The sequence below is a fragment of the Cyprinus carpio genome, unplaced genomic scaffold, assembly GCF_018340385.1.
Source record: "Cyprinus carpio isolate SPL01 unplaced genomic scaffold, ASM1834038v1 S000006541, whole genome shotgun sequence".
Classification (NCBI taxonomy): domain Eukaryota; kingdom Metazoa; phylum Chordata; class Actinopteri; order Cypriniformes; family Cyprinidae; genus Cyprinus; species Cyprinus carpio.
In genome coordinates this window covers 197279-214718 of record NW_024879206.1, presented here as the reverse complement: position 1 = coordinate 214718, position 17440 = coordinate 197279, and the positions used below count along the sequence as shown (strand labels likewise).

General features: G+C 37.2%; 1 pseudogene; it reads left to right on the top strand.

Annotated features, from left to right (window-relative positions):
- The first annotated feature begins 3414 nt into the window (after positions 1–3414).
- LOC109052542 lies at positions 3415–15317 on the top strand (annotated as a pseudogene).
- The last annotated feature ends 2123 nt before the right edge of the window (positions 15318–17440 follow it).

Below are 17440 nucleotides of genomic sequence, written 5' to 3'. Positions count from 1 at the left end.
AAATTGCAAACACTGCACACTTGTGATGGTACACTGGAGAGCAAATATAAATAAAGGCTTGTCAACATAACAGAAAATATCATGCATCTGTGCCACACACTTCAAATGACCAACTCCCGTCTCTTGTAGCTCCCTTTCTATTGTGGCAGTTATTGACCTGGCATCAAAATTTGATAGGTTTTTGTAAGAATTTTATTGATCTTTTTTTTGGTGGTATTAGCTTTTAAAGATGATGGTGATTTTTCTGTATTGCAAAGCAAATAAAGACCAATGTTATTCCTCAAGCAGAGCATCTGATAAGTTTCCACATGAGTTTGCAATATGGGACACACTGAGAAAGCCTTAGAGGACAGAGATGACTATATATTTAAATTGGGGTCAAACGTTTTCTTCTTTATATTAGCACAGCAATAATCAAGGTTGCATATAAGTAGTGTTTTGAAATAACTGAAGTTATAAAATATTATAATAGATTTAATAGATTACTTTTTGCATAATGTGAAATAGCACATTTGCAATAAATCATCCTGCTTAGAGTCTATTTCTGTTCTTCTCTGCAAGTGTCCTTCACTAACTAGAGTGTTCAGAAATGTATTCACCCTATAAAAGCCTGGTTCTCTTTGGCATTCATTCATTGCTAAGTCTTGTATGTGTCTGTACTGCAATTCTAAGCCTTGTTTCCTGGTTCTCCCTGGTTTTGTTTCTCTGCCTGTCTTTTGGATTACCCTTTGCCTGTGTTTTGCCCTGTTGTTATTGTTTGGACTGTCTGCCCGTGTAAATGACCTTCTGCCTGTTTCTGGATTACTCCTTTGGATTACCCATCAGTAAAGACTGCATTTTGGATTCTCAACCTTCATGTCCCCCCCGTGCAGTTTCATAACACAATGTTTTGAATACTGAGACAATTACATCTTACAATGTAATGAAAATAAAAATAAACAGTTTGTACATCTCATCTACATCAGAATCTGAATTTGTACGGAGCAAAGTTGAGGTGACACACGACAGGAAGAACTGCACGAAAGGTCAGATGCAAAATACTTCAGAGGATTCTGAGATTCTCAGTAGCACCAGTTTTGCAAACCAGAGGGGCTGGAATTGGAAACAAGAGAGTGAGAGAGATTGAAGAAGTGGAATGCATGTTAAAAAGCTGGCCCACATTTCAAGGGCGTTGTCCAGACAATGAGAGACCTCATCAAGACTCGTCTGTGTCATGCAAAGTGGAACGATGTGACACAAAGACAGGCGTCACTTTTTCATGCAAAAGAAAAATGGGCTTCAAGGTTTTTAAGTAGGCAATTTAGCAACACAATTGGCACTGTTGACACCTTGCCAGAATACATCAGCGCATGAGCAATATGGCTGACGCTGTATCTGGTCATCTGGTGTTTTTAGATACCAGAGCAAATCTCACTGTTCTTGATGCCAAATTTTAGTATCACATGAAAAATGAATAAGGCAGCTGTAAAATACTCTCAAAGGAATTGTTTGAAGACAATGAAACAGGCAACAAACAAATACAACAGAAAAAAATGCTAAATGAGCAGCAGTGTGGGATTTTAATTGTTTGCTTGTTTTCTGCAGGATGCCTTACACGAGGATAATTGCCACATTAGCAAACAAAAATGAGGAGCTCCAGAATTTTCATTGAAACGCTGAATCACACCTTTGGGTCGAGTTCAGGTGAGTACTCTAAAATCATAAATTAAGTTACTACATACACAATTCAGCAACACTGTACTGTTTTTCAGCTGTATACAATATTACTGTATGCTGCAGCAAGTCTCGTTTATACCACCAGAGACCTGCTAGAGATATATTTCTAATTCTGGTGGATAGTAACAGGTATGAAAGCCATTACCAAATAAGGTTTATGTAAATAAAATGACATAAGCTTTGAAAAATTGAGGTTAATAATCATGGCACAGAAAGTCCCCTTTTTGTCATAATTATGATTTGTCTTGATTTCTTATCTCATAATTTCTAGCTTTTATCTCATAATTATGAAGCACCTCATGACTTTTTGTTATAACTATGATTTTATCATACCTATCAGTTCTGCATTTGCTTAAAGTTAAATGTTGGAAGCTGCCCGCGATTACTGTAAGATTATGGGTGGTTATACTTTGTACCTTGGACAAGTCACAATTGTTTTTCTGTTTTTTAAACTACTGTTTTTTTTACTCCCTTTATTTCAGGTCAACTCCACACAGGTGGTGTCGGATTTAGAGGAGGAATTCGACACGCTGTACTCCATCCTTGATGAGATGAAAGAGAGTATGACCAACAACATCAAAACAGGAAACAGTCCGGAAATCACATGAGCTTCAGGTACCAGCCTTAACCAGCACTGCTCATATTTCCAGCAGGATTATAGCCTCAGTTATAGCATAACATTGTTTAAGTTTCTGGTAAGTGTGTGTGTGTGTGGTTGGGCTGGTGATGTCATGGTGCTGTAATGGCAGTATTGTGCCCATCCCTCTAAGTCCACTGAACAGGAACAATACCAGAGAGAGCAATGAGCTCAGATAAGTGATTAGCCATCAGCACCCTTCCCATCCTTAACCGCAGAACAGTGCGTAAACATTACACATTACTCTCATCACTGACAGCTGCAGAAACCTTTATAGGGTCTTTTTTTAAGGATTCCTTTATCTGTAGCTTCTGTATGTCCTTCATGTTTCACTAGTTTTTTTAATTTGTACATATTTTATCACTATTTTCTGTCAGTATGAATCAATCTTATACACTACTATCTAAATATTTGTCATTGACCAGTCAAGCAAAGCTAGACACCGCTTTTATCTTTTTAAACTGAGCTTCTCACTGGCCATTCTGGATATTATCGAAATATTTTTTAATGGTTTTAAATGTTTTACTTGTTTTTTTTTTACTTTCTTCAGAACATGAAATATTAAGGATGCACTGGTATAAAAACTCTGATTACCAGTGTGATTGCTGATATTATGTACTATTGTTATTATTGTATTAAATTGACTTCACATTGACCCACATAGCGCATCAACAATAAATTTAGTAATTTACACTATGTGTTGCACCTTGTTGATAAGAATAGGAGCATTCGTGAGAATGTCGTAGTGTGGGACGGTCAGGGAGCTCGCACTGAAGAAACCTCTGTGGTAGTGAGCAGATTTCTTCCAGTTCAGTGGACATGTAGGTTAAAGCTTTTTTTGAGTGTTATGTCATGCTTCTTTAGAACTCATTTTATGTGCAAGTAAAAGTGAAATGTAAAAACTAGAATCTGTGGATCAGACCACTTCTTAATAGCAGCCTGTATGCTGCTTCGACTCCATTCGGCAGCAGCTGGATGACTCGTATCACAACCGTGAAATTGATCTTGCTCTACAGTAACAGCCAGGGACAGGTTTTTTTGTTGTGCACGGCAGATATGAGATGGGTCTTTTAATCCAGGCACAAGTGGTCACTGAAGATGTGCTGGAGACAAATGGTAATGCCAGGTGCAGTTGGTAATGTGTTACAGCTGTCCACTTGTGATCAGATCACCCGAGATTCAGGTCTTAACGGGTCCTTAGTGGTGAGGATTTTTCAGTGAGTTACATTGATACACTAGTAAGTGATCATAAAGGTGAGTCACTGTATCATGCACTCAACTGATTTGTTGAAAAACAATGATTAATTTGGAATTTGGTTGGTGGGGCAAAAATAGTAACTGGCAATATTTTTTTGTACCATGTAACTCAATATTAGCTTAGTAACTCTTAATAGTTAACATTTGATATTGCTTAAGCATCTTTCAAGAAATATTACACTCACAGTTGTGCTGTTGGTCTGAATGTCAGCACTGCTGTGATTACCAATGTTATTGAGATACTATTATAGTTGTTTTTAATACTGTAAAATAGTTTTTCTTTTTTGTATTTTCCAATTCCATTTTTATTTTAGTTAAAGTTTTAGTCATTTTGTCATTTTTATGTTATTGCTTTTTTTAAAGTCTAAGTAGATTTCCATTACTTTTCATTTCAGTAATTTTAGTACATCAAGTTAAACCAAATGAAAACAAGAAACTAGCCGAAATAAAATAAGTTTTTCAATTATTATTATTATTATTATTATTATTATTATTATTATTATTTCAGTTCTTTTATTTCAAACAACAAAACTGTAATGTTTTTATAGTTGTTTATATATGTTTTTTTAGTTTTAGTTAGCTGTAATAACTCTAATTTCCTGTCACACTAGGCCTGTGTCTTTGTGCCTGAGACAACACTTGCTTGTGTGATTTTGCTTCAGCGTGAAAAATGCGCATCTGTGTTGGAAGCCTTGTATAGAAAAAAGATGATACTGTTTGAATTAGACAGATATTGTCACACTAATCATTTCAGAATCACTAATAATGATCAACTGTTATCTCTTCTCCAGAACCGCTGACCCAAAGCACCAGTGCATTAGAGAGTGCAGAGGAACTTTTGGAGTTTGCTAATAATGCGCTGCACATTACAGATGAGGGGATTTCACAAAGGTAGACGCATGCTGATGTTTTTGAAAAAGGATACTTGCAACTCAGGACATCATTTATTTAATTCAGTAAAAATGCTGGTTTTGTTGTCTGTTTCAAATTTCCATTTTAATTTACTCTGCCCCGTTTTTAATACAACAACAAAGAAAGCCAAGAAATAAAACAAGAACTATACATACTAATCCGGCTTATTGTCTGGAACTTGATTTTTTCACCTACATAATGCTAATGGAAAACAAAATCTGTATTTCTATGATCTGATAAATAAATGTGAAACTGTTACAAATTAATGTGTACATACTGTTTAAAACTGGTCATTAACCTATGCTTTATATGTTTAGGATCCTGATTTACCCTCTGTGTGTGTGTGTGTGTGTGTGTGTGTGTGTGTGTGTGTGTGTGTGTGTGTGTGTGTGTCTGTGTGAGAGTTTGTGTGTGTGTGTGTGTGTCTGTGTGTGTGTCTGTGTGAGTGTGTGAGTGTGTGTGTGTGTGTGTGTGTGTGTGTCCAGTCCAGCACTGAGCTGAATTGCATGCTTACACTTCACCTGCATGGCGACACTAACAACCTGCTCTTTTTCCTCTCTTCCTCTTTATCTTCACCCTCAAGGCTGCCAAACAGATCAAAGATAGGTACAGTATGTTCCTCTCTCCGTATGTGCTTGTGTGTGACCACGCATGACACCATACATTCACATAGTTTTGTTTTGCACTATTAATCAGCCTCAGTGCTTGTGCAAACAGAGACTTTACTTGAGGATGAAAATTTTATATATATATATATATATATATATATATATATATGTGTTTGTGTGTGTGTGTGTGTGTAGGCTGCAGTAGCTTTACATTGATTGGGATTGAATGTAATACAGCCTGATTGTTGGAAACTTCTGGCTGTGTAGCAGTGAGGCTTATTACACAGTTTTATGTGGTAAAATTCTCTGTACATTTATGCAATGGGAATGTCAACCTTAAAACTATGGGGTGGTAAAAATGTCTAAGATGAATGAAATAAAACCCACTAACAGACTATATTTTACTGCTATCCAGCACACTAACACCTGTTTTCACAACCGCGTGAGCATGATGTGAGTAGCTTTAGTTATTTGGTGTGAGAAACGGTGCCAAATATTGTTCTTCATTATCAATATATATATATTAAAAGGTATGAGGGGGGGTAATTTAGAACAATTACGAACTTGATCCTCATGAAAACCATTTGTTGAGGATGTATGTTGTTAAAAAATGGGCAGTGAAATGAACGCACTGCTAATGCAGGAAATACCAAAAGTCACTTAATCATTCATAAAATATGGTTTTATGGAATATAGTGACTCAGACTACAGTGCTTAAAGATTTTATCTCATGAGGTGCTGAAATAGTTGATTGTTGATAGAACAATTCGTTCTGAAGCATTCAAATATATATATACAGTATATATAATTTTTTTTGGCAGCTAAAGGTTGGGAAATGCCAGGAAATTAGTGGACTTTGTAACCGCCGTAGCTACGAAGGAGATCTGAAGCACAAGTATAGATAACTTGAACATATTCATAGGGATCCAAAACTCTGAGAGCACTCCAAAAGTGTTATTTTTTTATTTATTTTTTTTAAATAAAAGGTGTAGTGAAAAGCTAATCATAGACTAGAAATGAACTACACCACAGTCAACATGACTTCATCTTCACCAACATTAAGTTTTCTAAAGCTCTTTTAGATCCAGTAGTTCTGAGTGGAATGACTCAGCTGAAACTATAGTTATAATAAATAACTAAACTATGATATTTTGCTCTTGTAGGGTCACAATGGCTCCTGCCTTCCGCTTGACTCTGAAGCCCAAAGCCACTGATAATATGACGCACCTGATGGTGGACTTCAGTCAGGAGAGACAGCTTCTGCAGGGCCTCAAGTTCCTCCCCGGTAAGATAATCACTCATTTAGTGATTTGATTTAATATTTACAGGATCAACCCCATCTTGAGTTTGAACCTACAACCGTTCAGTTTCCAGCCCAGCATCTGCCGTCTGCAGCTTAGTTACTAAACCTGTGACAGAAGAATCTACTAGAACCTGTTCTGTAAATATGATGATTATGATTCTTATCACCATAGAAATGTTTCCCAACCCAAAGGATCTTAACATTAATTTAAAAGAATGTTATGTTTCCTAAATCATCTCTAAAATATGCCATTTCACATATATTAAAAATATAACCCTAACACTCCGATATTACGTGTTTCATGACGCTGATGTATTGGCAATGAATATTTGAATACAACAAACTTTCATGAAAAAATTTAATGCCAGCTAAATAAGTAAACCCCTGTCACTTTTCATGGGTACTCAGTCAGTACAAAACATATTTTGCATTAAATAGCCTTTCAGAGTTGTTAAAGGAATATTTCACCCAAAAACAAAAATTTTATGAAGATTTACTCACCCTAGGGCCATCCAAGATGTAGATGAGTTTGTTTCTTCATCAGATGTGTAGAAATATAGCATTGCAATCAGTGTCTCAGCAATGGATGCTCTGCAGTGAATGGGTGCCGTCAGAATGAGAGTCCAAACAGCTGATAAAAACATCACAATAATCCACAAGTAATCCACAGCACTCCAGTCCCATCAGTAAAACGTTTTGTGGAAAGTTGCGTGTTTGTAAGAAACAAATCCAGTCATAAAGATGTTTTTAACTTTAAAGCGTTTGTTTAGAGTTGTTTCTGGACTGTTTATCTTGTTAACTGTGCTTGATCTGTGCAGATTTCTCTTCTGATTAAGACCAGACGACTTTTTGCACTTGAAGAAAGCAATATTATGGATAGGAGAACTGCTATTTTGGTCAGAAGATGCATTCATGGCAAAGGACCAAGCATTTGTTTGGTAATGTTGAGATTGAGTGTTTTTAGTAATGCAAAATCAAATGAATCAATATCATTAGATCAGGGGTCACCAATGACACGTTTTCCTGATTTCCTCACCCATTTAACATTGCACATCTGGCACGTTCTAACATCTGCACCTTTCCCCTGTTTGAAACAGAACTGTGCTTTTAATACAAAAAAAATAGATGTGGGCTGAAAGTGGGTCACCTGGCACCCCTGGCTCCTTGTATTGTGCTCTGATACTTTGTGACCTGACAGTGTTGTGTGTGTGGTTTTTTTTTGTAGCCCGATAGGTTGAGTTAATTTAGAAACATAAAACTCAACTCTGTCCCCAGCAAACCTGCGCAGCCTGCAGAGAGGATCAGAGTCACTGTACAGCGTAGCTGCATTAGAAGAAGTAACGAGTGGTGTTATTATGACTGGATGTTGTCTTTGGACAGGGATCTTTAACTGGTTATTTAGGATACGAGACAAATGATTCCAGAATATATATTTTATGTTCCATGTATGTACGCTCTCTATGCATTATCTCTGAGAGACATACTACTGATATCTGTAAACAACAAAATTAAGGAAATTTATGTGTAAAAAGTAAAATCAGTTTTCCCCAAACCAATAATTTGTTGTCAGTGCTGAGTAGAATAATTACAAATTGTAGTCAGTTATCTATGAACTACATATCTTTATTATTAAGGGAATTGATCTGGTCTGTATAGTTGATAAATGGGAGGGACTCGAGTCTTCTAGGGTAACAAGACAAAGATTCAAGATCAGTCCATACAGATCCTGTCTGTTCATGAACCAATTCATCATCATTTAGAGTTGAGCAGACTAGTAATAGAATTATAAGTTAGGCAAGGAAAGACCTCCCAAAACTTTTGGTTTAATCAGATTAGTTTTAGATTATTTTAGTTTATCACAATGATTTGAATGGGATAAATGACTTTATTTTTTTAAATATTACAAATTATTAACTTAAAATCTCAGGGGGTACTTCAAGGAAATGCAGTGTATGATGTCTAAAAGGCTTGGCTGGCAATAATGTTCGGGAATCCCTGCATTACATGTAAATATGAATGGCATCAATTTGTGCATTTGAATTTATATTTAGATGACCAATACCTTAGACATAGTAATACATGGTTAAATGGCGACCTGAGTGACAATTCAAGTAATATTCAAATGTGTTCATCAGCAGTTGAATAGATATGCAGAGTTGCAATTTCTTTAACATTCCTTATGGCCCTGTTACTACAAAAAATTTTAATAACTTAATGCATTGTTAAAGTTTCATGAATTCAGTTGACTAGACATCCTTATTAATTTAATGTGTTTAATATTAACTTAATGTAGTTTTTTGATCTCAGAGCTCACTCTCTTGTATGATTTGTCTCCTTCCAGGAAATGTATGTGACCCTGGATCATCAAAAAAACAGTCATAAGAGTAAATTTTTTTAAATTGAGATTTTCCTGAATAAATAATAAACATTGATGTATGGTTTGTTAGGATCGGACAATATTTGGCTGAGATCGACTATTTGAAAATCTGGAATCTGAGGGTGTAAAAAATCTAAATATTGAGAAAATCATCTTTAAAGTTGTTCAAATTAAGTTTGTTACTAATGTTACTAATCAAAATGTTTGATATTTACGGTAGGAAATTTACAAAATATCTTCATGATCTTTACTTAACATCCTAATGATTTTTGGCATAAAAGGAAAATCTATAATTCTGACCCATACAATGTATTTTTTGGCTATTTCTAAAAATATACCCCATGCTCATGGGTTGTATTTTTTGTTTATTTTTATAAATTTACTGTTGTGATTTTAAATTAGTTTTGTGGTGAGGTGTAGAGATTACATAAAGACTCATACGGCTCATAGATAACGAGCGGTGACCGTCGCCTGGAGGATGCCGGTGGAGGACAGCAAGATTGACCATTACATCTTAGAGTACAGAAAAACCAAGCACGAGGGCCTGCCGCGTGTGAAGGACGAGCAGCGCTGGGAGGGTGGTGGACGACATCAAGAGCACTGAACACACTCTACAAGGGTGCTCACAGCACTGTGCTGCTCAAAAATATCCTCAGCATATTCTGCATCTCCCACTTTTATGCATGAGGGAAACTGTTCTGTTCATTCGGCAGGGTTAAGATTTGACACCAGATTCATGAACTTCCGGGTAAGAGCATGTAACAAAGCAGCTGCCGGCGATTATTCAGACCCATTCACATTGGAAACTAGAGGTATTAAACCATGTAATATTTTTTTTACTAAAAGTTTGGGGGTCAGAAAGATTTTTAAGTGAGCGTAAAGACATTTAAAAATGTCACTAATGATTTCTGTTTTAAATAAATGTTTGCTCTTTTTGAACTTTACATTCTTCAAAGAATCCTGTTAAAAATATGTATTATGGTTTTCAACAAGGGATAATCAAGAAATGTTTCTCGAGCAGCAAATCAGCATATTAGAATGATTTCTGAAGATCATGTGACTCCGAAGACTGGAGTTATGATTGCTGAAAATTCAGTTGTGCATCACAGAAATAAATTACAAATTTTAAATATATTCAAATAGAAACATTTCACAGCCCCAAACTTTTAAACACTAGTTATATTAGTAAAAACATATGGCATTGTCCTGTCAGTACTTGTGTGATATTGATGGTGGTGCCTCTCTGTGTTAGCATTTAACTTCGGCTTTGACTCCACGTCGTCTCATCTGAATCTGAAGGTGGAGGACAGGAGCGTGGAGTGGGATCCTCAGGGAGGAAAAGGAGTCGACAGCAAAGTCAAAGGGAAGGGAGGAAAGGGAAGGTAAGAAGTTGGATGAGATGAAACATACATGTTTTTGCACTCCCAGATGAGAAATTTCTGCTTCATCACACTGAACGCTGTATATTTTATGTGATGTGTCTTATGAGGTTTTCAGGTTTGGCTGGCAGTGCTCAGGTTTATTAATCAACACATCAGTTAGTGTAAAGCCCTGTCTGGAAATGTAATGCGATACAGTGTTGTTATTGTTAAAGTGCCCCTATTATGCCATTTTTTAAGGTACTTAATATAGTTTTGGAGTCTCCTACAATAGGTTTACATGATGCATGCAAGGTCAAAAAACACAATTGGCAATAACATAGAAATGATTCGTTGCATCCCTAATAACTCCCTGCTCTTGTTTTTCCTTTTCTACCAATCAGCAGTGCACATTTCACCAATCTGAAGGATATGTCAAGGTGACAGTGTGTCTCTTAGCAGTGGTCTTTAGCTCTTTCTGAGCAATAAAGCAAGCGTTGGCTTACCTAGCTAGCCCTTTAGAGTAGCTCCTCTGCGTTCCTTGTGTTCACGTTCACGCGTTTCATGAAAAAGGATTACAGATCACCTGCCTTTTATCTTTCAGTGCCTTCATATAATAGTTCCAAGATTACAAAATATGACTCATTGTAAAGGATGCATTTTTCTTCACATTTTTTCCCCAAATTCAGTGATCCTTATTTATGAATGCTTATTCTTCTAAAGGGGTTTTTTTTGCGTTTCTCAAAACTGAGTGAGCAGTATGGGTTCTGGATTTTGCATGTGCAGCTTGCGAGTGTCACTGAAAATAGATTCAATAGAATATATAAAAATAATTCTATAATGTGGACTCATTAGTTTTCTGACGGTGACTGTACTTGACATCTTTGCGGTCTCCTCTCTCGTTGGAACTTGGCCACTGTGTTTGAAAGAAATGTCATCAAATGATGACCTGAATATTAGATTTGCAGCATTTAATCAAACGTTGCTTTTTCATGCTCACATCCTTATGATTGTGGTGAGTAAGCTTTCGTCTGAAATCACCGCTCTTGTGCTTCTCTCATCAATCATTCCATTATGGCAAACAAAGTGCACTGAACCACATCAGTTTTGCATGTAATTACACCTGTCATGCATTGTAACGAAACCATCTGGTGTGCCAAGAAGCCTGTGATAATGCTGGGTCAGCCTTTGGTCGTCGTCCTTCACCGGCCAGCTGTTCATTTGCTAATTTGTCGGGATCTTACATATGGCTAATGAAGGAGGGGAGAATGTTTATATTTCAGAATTATTCAGTGTTAAATATTAATGCACTTATTTGTGCACTTTGTTGTATTCTAAATCAGTACACAACAAAATACACAATCAGTTGCCTGTAGTGTTCTTGTGTAATTGATCAGTAATATCCGTTCGTAGTCTGCACACTCATACATACAAAGTAGCTGTTTTGCTGTTTTTTGTTGCAGTAAATGTATTAAGTAGCGTTGCATCACTTGTGCTGCTGTGGCTAACATGACAAGCATTGCTTTTTTCATTAATCGTTTTCCATTAGATTCCGTAGTTTCTTTTCCCCCCTCAATCAGGACATGCTGTGTTTGATCACTAACTGATCTCTTCTTCTCTTCTCTTCTCTTCTCTTCTCTTCTCTTCTCTCTTCTCTTCTCTTCTCTTCTCTTCTCTTCCTCTTCTCTCTTCTTCTCTCCCTCTTCTCTTCTCTTCTCTTCTCTTCGTGTGTCGTGGGATTTGGAGTTTTGTGTTTGTGTATGTTTTGACGATTGATTCTTGTCCTCAACACCGAGCGATGCGTCTGTCTGTATGTGTAGTGACTGTCTGTGTCTCTCCGATGGTTTCAGAAGTGGAACTCCTTCTCCTAAAGAACATCATTGACGCGTTCACCCGCCCCGAGAGGAGCCCAGGGATCGCTTCACCGGAGAGTCCTACACAGTACTGGGTACCAAAAAACAAAGCCTTAGAAATGTCTACACTGCTATTCACAAGACTGTGATCGTTTGGGAATAACTGTCCCTGTCCCTTAAAAATTGGGGTTTAAAATTCAGTAATATCATCGATTTGAATTAACACGGAATCAAATTAAGTCAAGTCAGCGATCTGTATTGTATAAAGCGCTAGATCAGTGTGACTCGAGTTGACTTCTATACAACACTTGCTGGAATAATGGAATCATCTACACAATGCTGGTTTGTTTGTGTGCATGTTTAGGTGACACCAGTGTCGAGTCTGGCCAGCATTACTGGGAAGTGAAGCCTCAGAAAGACTGTAAGTCCTACAGCGTTGGCTTGGCCTACAGAAACCTTGGGCAATTTTGACCAGTTTGGGGAAGGACCAGCACCTCCTGGTGTATCCACATCAACAACTGGCTGCAGAACTCGTTTGCAGCCAAACACAACAACAAGGCTAAGAATCTGGACGTCCCTGTACCGGACAGCGTAGGGGTCTACTGTGACTTTGATCGGGGTATGTGCAAAATATTTGATATTTTCTTATTTGATACGCACATTTCTAAGGCCTCTGTATGAACAACATGATCGAAACTTCACTGAAAAAACTTTTGCAGACAATCTTCTCCATGCCGTCAGATTTGATAGTTTATACATTTTCAGTAAGTTTCAGTATAATTGTAAAAATGTCCACCTTTAGCTCGTGGTTCACTTGCTTTTTTCCGCTGAAATTAATACTGATTTTTAGAAATTTAAACATAAGAATAACTTTCACATATAACTTTCATCCAAGATGGACACTTACTGGAAGCATATCAGGCTTTTTAGAAATGTTTATATACATACATATATATATATATATATACACATATACATTTACTTGATTATATGTACATCATTTTTAAAAAGTGAGCATCAAATATCAGGCTTTTGAGGAAGGTTTATTTGTTCATCTCACGATCATCATTGTATTGCATTATAATACGTGTTGAAACTACAGAGCTTTGATCATAAAACTAAGTATTTAAATATCATCTTCCAGAGACATTATTGGAAGATATTATGGAAGCCCGTTTCCGCCACTGAATAAAAAATAAAACAAGGTAATTTTCGAATTTTTATCTCGCAATTCTGACTTTTTTTCTCGTAATTGCGAGTTTATATCTTGCAATTTTGACTTTATAACTTGCAAATGCGAGTTTATATCATGCAATTTTGACGTTAACTCACAAATGCGTGTTATAAAGTCAGAATTGGGAGATATGAACTTGCAATTCTGAAAAAAACCGTCTGAGTTGTGAGATAAAAAGTCACAATTACCTTGTTTTATTTTTTATCAGTCAGTGGCAGAAACGAGCTTCCATAAGATATAGAGTGACAACTGATATTTATATTTCATGTAAGTAGTCTGATACATACCTCTAAATAAAACTGAAAAATTGAATAAATAAAATAAAACCAATTTTTTTTGTAACTTTTTTTTTTTCGGATTATTTTCAAATAAACTGTTCCATAAAAAAAAATCTGTTTCAGGGTCAAACACTGTGTGTATTCACTCTTTTGTCAGATATCAGGGGAAGTAATAGTTTATTATGAAAAGAAAGTCAAGATTAAATTGATTCAGTAGCTCACACCTGATTCCTTGTTTCTAACATCCATGTCTTCTGTGTTATTATGGGTAGTTTAAGTGTTGTATGTTCATATCACGCTCCATAGTCTATAGGGAACATTATAGTTTCTCACATGTGCAATCAGATACCTACAGATTGAGTTTCCACCCTTTCCATTCATGCTTTGCTTGTGAGCTGCTTTCTATCCTGCATCGCCTGAATAACTGCTGCAGGTAAATGTGACTGCCGCTATTTATTAATGCCTTTGTGTTTTTTTTCCCAGGCCAACTTTCTTTCTATAATGCTGAAAACAAACAATTGCTCCATACTTTTAAAGTGAAGTTCACCCCAACCTGTTGTGCCAGCTTTCATGGTGAGTTTGGAGTGCAAACATTTTATATAAACATGCAAATAGGGGTTATTCTAATGCAAACCATGCCCAAGCATTTCCATTCTTTATGTAGAATTAGGCAACAGGAGAAAAAAAAAATAACAACAACGTTTATAATAGAATAAGCTTGTAATAGTCATGTGCTGAAGTATTTTCACAGTAACACACTTCACCTTAAAGCTAATGATTTTTACAAAAAAATGACGCACTGAAAATTATGCAATATGGATTGATGCATGTTGTTTTAAAGCACTCCTTTTTACCTTGTAATTATACAATTGAGTACTGAGTAGTAGTAATTAATAACATTACTTTGGTTTAGGTTTTAGTTGAGATCATGTGTAATTTACTGTAAGTGTGTGTAGCATGTATAACAAGGACACTGTAAAATAAAATAAAGCTTTACTGCAGCAGCTTTATGCCCATAGACTTTGTGTAGTAGTTTTTACTTAAAAAGGACCAGACATAATACATCTTTGGTAAAAGATAAAAGGCTCTTCTTCACAATGCTAGACTTGAATGAACTGAATGGTACTTTAAGGGCTTCACCTTCACATTTAAATGAGGTTGTGACTCCTAAAAGGCGACTGAGTGTTTGTGCTGAAGGCCTGTGTTTGTGTTTCAGGTGTGGTGTGGCGGTCTGACTCTGTCTACAGGCCCTGCAGATCCCAGTGCAGTGAGAAGCTTCCAGAAGACAGAAAATGGGCTGGGAGGATCAAACAGCAGTATATGTCAGCAGGATCCCGCCGAAGCCTGTGACATTTGCCTCTACGATAAACTGCCTTCGGTAGACGTTCCCTAATGCTGTGACCCCATTTCCCAAAACAGCTGAAAAACGAATCAGTTAACCGTTTTGAAGACCGAACACCTTTCCGATGACCGAGGCATGTAGGCTTCCAGGACAAAGAGATCTTGCTGTCATCAGATGTTTGCATCAGGAAAGCTAGTCGCTTTATCAGGGAATAGTTCAGTGCACCTTCTACACTGATTTTAGTTTGAATTAAGATGCTTTTTTTTGAGTTGTTTGTCCTTCACTAGATGTGTTAACTCCTTTCTATGGTATATTCTTTTGTTTTTTTTACCTTAACTGTCCTCTTATTGATATCTGAACTCTGTAGATCATCCTTCAATTTGTTGAATTTGAAACTGGAAAGTTTTGCACAAGTGTAAAAATGATAAAAGGCTGCTTTTTATGTCCCCTCATGGACATATGCTGTTATTATTCTGGATAATTTTGGATGTGGACTGTACATTTTTGCTGTATAAATGTGTTATTCTGAGTTATGTTGATTTTTAAGTCATTTAGGTCTTTTTTTTAATAGGTTTGACAAATATTTGTGCAGAAACTAATAATCAAACCTCCGTCTGTTTCTTTGTAACACTGCTTAATGAGCTTAAATCCAAATATTAAAGCTCACCAAAGTTTGAGTCGGTGTTGATTTTTTTCATCTGGAGTTGTATTCCCTTAACAGCAATAAAGTGGATCTCAGGAAAATGAATTCACAAACATATATATGGCCCCTTTTACTTTTACAAATTAACTATGAATGTTCGAGATGCAGTTCGTAATAACCTCTTTCAGGGATGTAAACTTTTGAAAATAAATAGATTTTTTTTAATGCTATAAAAAGGACAGTAGTGAATCTTATCTGATTCTTGGTGGATCCAGAGTCAGGGCCCTATTTGAACGATCTAAGCGCACTTCGCATGGTGCACTCATATGGCAAGCCAAAGTATTCATATACGCCTGGTTGGGAGTCTCAGTGTGTAGTCTCCCTGAAAAGGTGGAACATAGATATTTTAAACAGTCAGACACGAACACTTGTTGCGTTTTCCTCGACTTCTGTATTATGAGTGGGGGAAGGGAACCCTGTGCCTGTAATTAACTCACCCCACCCTCTGCTGGAGTCTTTCGGTACTGCATCATAGCACACTAAAGGTCCCAACGACATATTAACTATGAAATAGCAACAACAATAATATTCTCTCTTGATAGTTATACACGTTACAATTGCACTGTCGCGTCAAAAGCGTGTGAAGCGCTCATTCTCGATGTGTGATTTGCCATTAAAAATGCGCGTCCTTAACGTGCACTTTGGGTTCGCGCAAAACGTGAATTTAAGTCAGTCCCATAGACTCCCCATGTTAAAATGCCCAGCTTTACAGCAGAAAAAAAAACGTTTACAGCCTGGTTCAAAAAATGATTTTGGTCTATATAGCTAATTTTGCCCTTAATGACAACTGTGAGGAGGGTGAATTTTTTTTTATAACTCATCTGTTTAAATTATATTAAGCCTTAAAGGGTAACTAAACCCTAAACCAACTTTTTTTAGTTAATGATCTGTAAGAATGGGGCTTTATTAGTGCTGTTTATTGATTCGAGTAACTTTTTTGACATTTGAGTATAAAGTGTTTTAATTCTATAATATATGGTGTAAAAAAACGTTTGAGTGCTGCCCTCTTCAGGTTGAACGGTGGCCACTGCAGTTGATTTTTCCTATTGGATGTTTGCGGTGGTACGTGACGTAAGCGGTGGTAGGTGACGTAAGCAGTTTCCAGCTCACCACGCCCTTGGTACGAGCTACCACGCCCTGGGCAGTATAAAACCATCTTGTTCCGTCAAAATCACTGTAGCGGCTGCTTCGCCAGCATCGTCGGATGCCGATCGCGATGCGGGAGTTAAGATCGCTGTTTGGGCTGGTTGCTCAAACTGATATGGCTCAGGCCCTGGCGCTGTGTCCACAGACACCTCGACATCCTCCACTTCAGGTGAACTTCAAATGAACGCTCTGTTGCAAAACTATTTGCGTCACTACAGACACTCTCCATTTTAGCGACTCTGACAGCAGCTGTCAGTTAATCCGTTACTGCGGGTCTCAGGTTCACGCCCCACCCGCTCAGCCCCGCCCTCAATTCATCCCCTCTATCTCTGCTGTGCTCTGCCCACTTTTCAGCATTTTTCAAATATTGCCAGTGGGTGGAGTCAGGCTCTGACCAGGGGTTTAGTTGTTCTTTAAAGTTCTGGTTAATTAAGGGTGTGGCCACTTGAGTGACAGGTGGATTGCGCTGCTATCACCACCGTTTGAGCTAGGTGGGCGTGGTTTCAGCAACCAGCTCCAGTCTCTTTGCCCATTTTCGATTATCCGGGAGTGACGCGCAATGTGCTGCCAAGATGGCAACGGCTGCCTACGCCCACTTTGAGCTTCAAAAAACGCTCTTTGGAAGCCTGCGGGTGACATCACGGACACTACATTCATGTTTTTATTCAGTGCAAGACACTATCCAAAAGCGCACCTTTTGTTAATAAAAGTTTCAT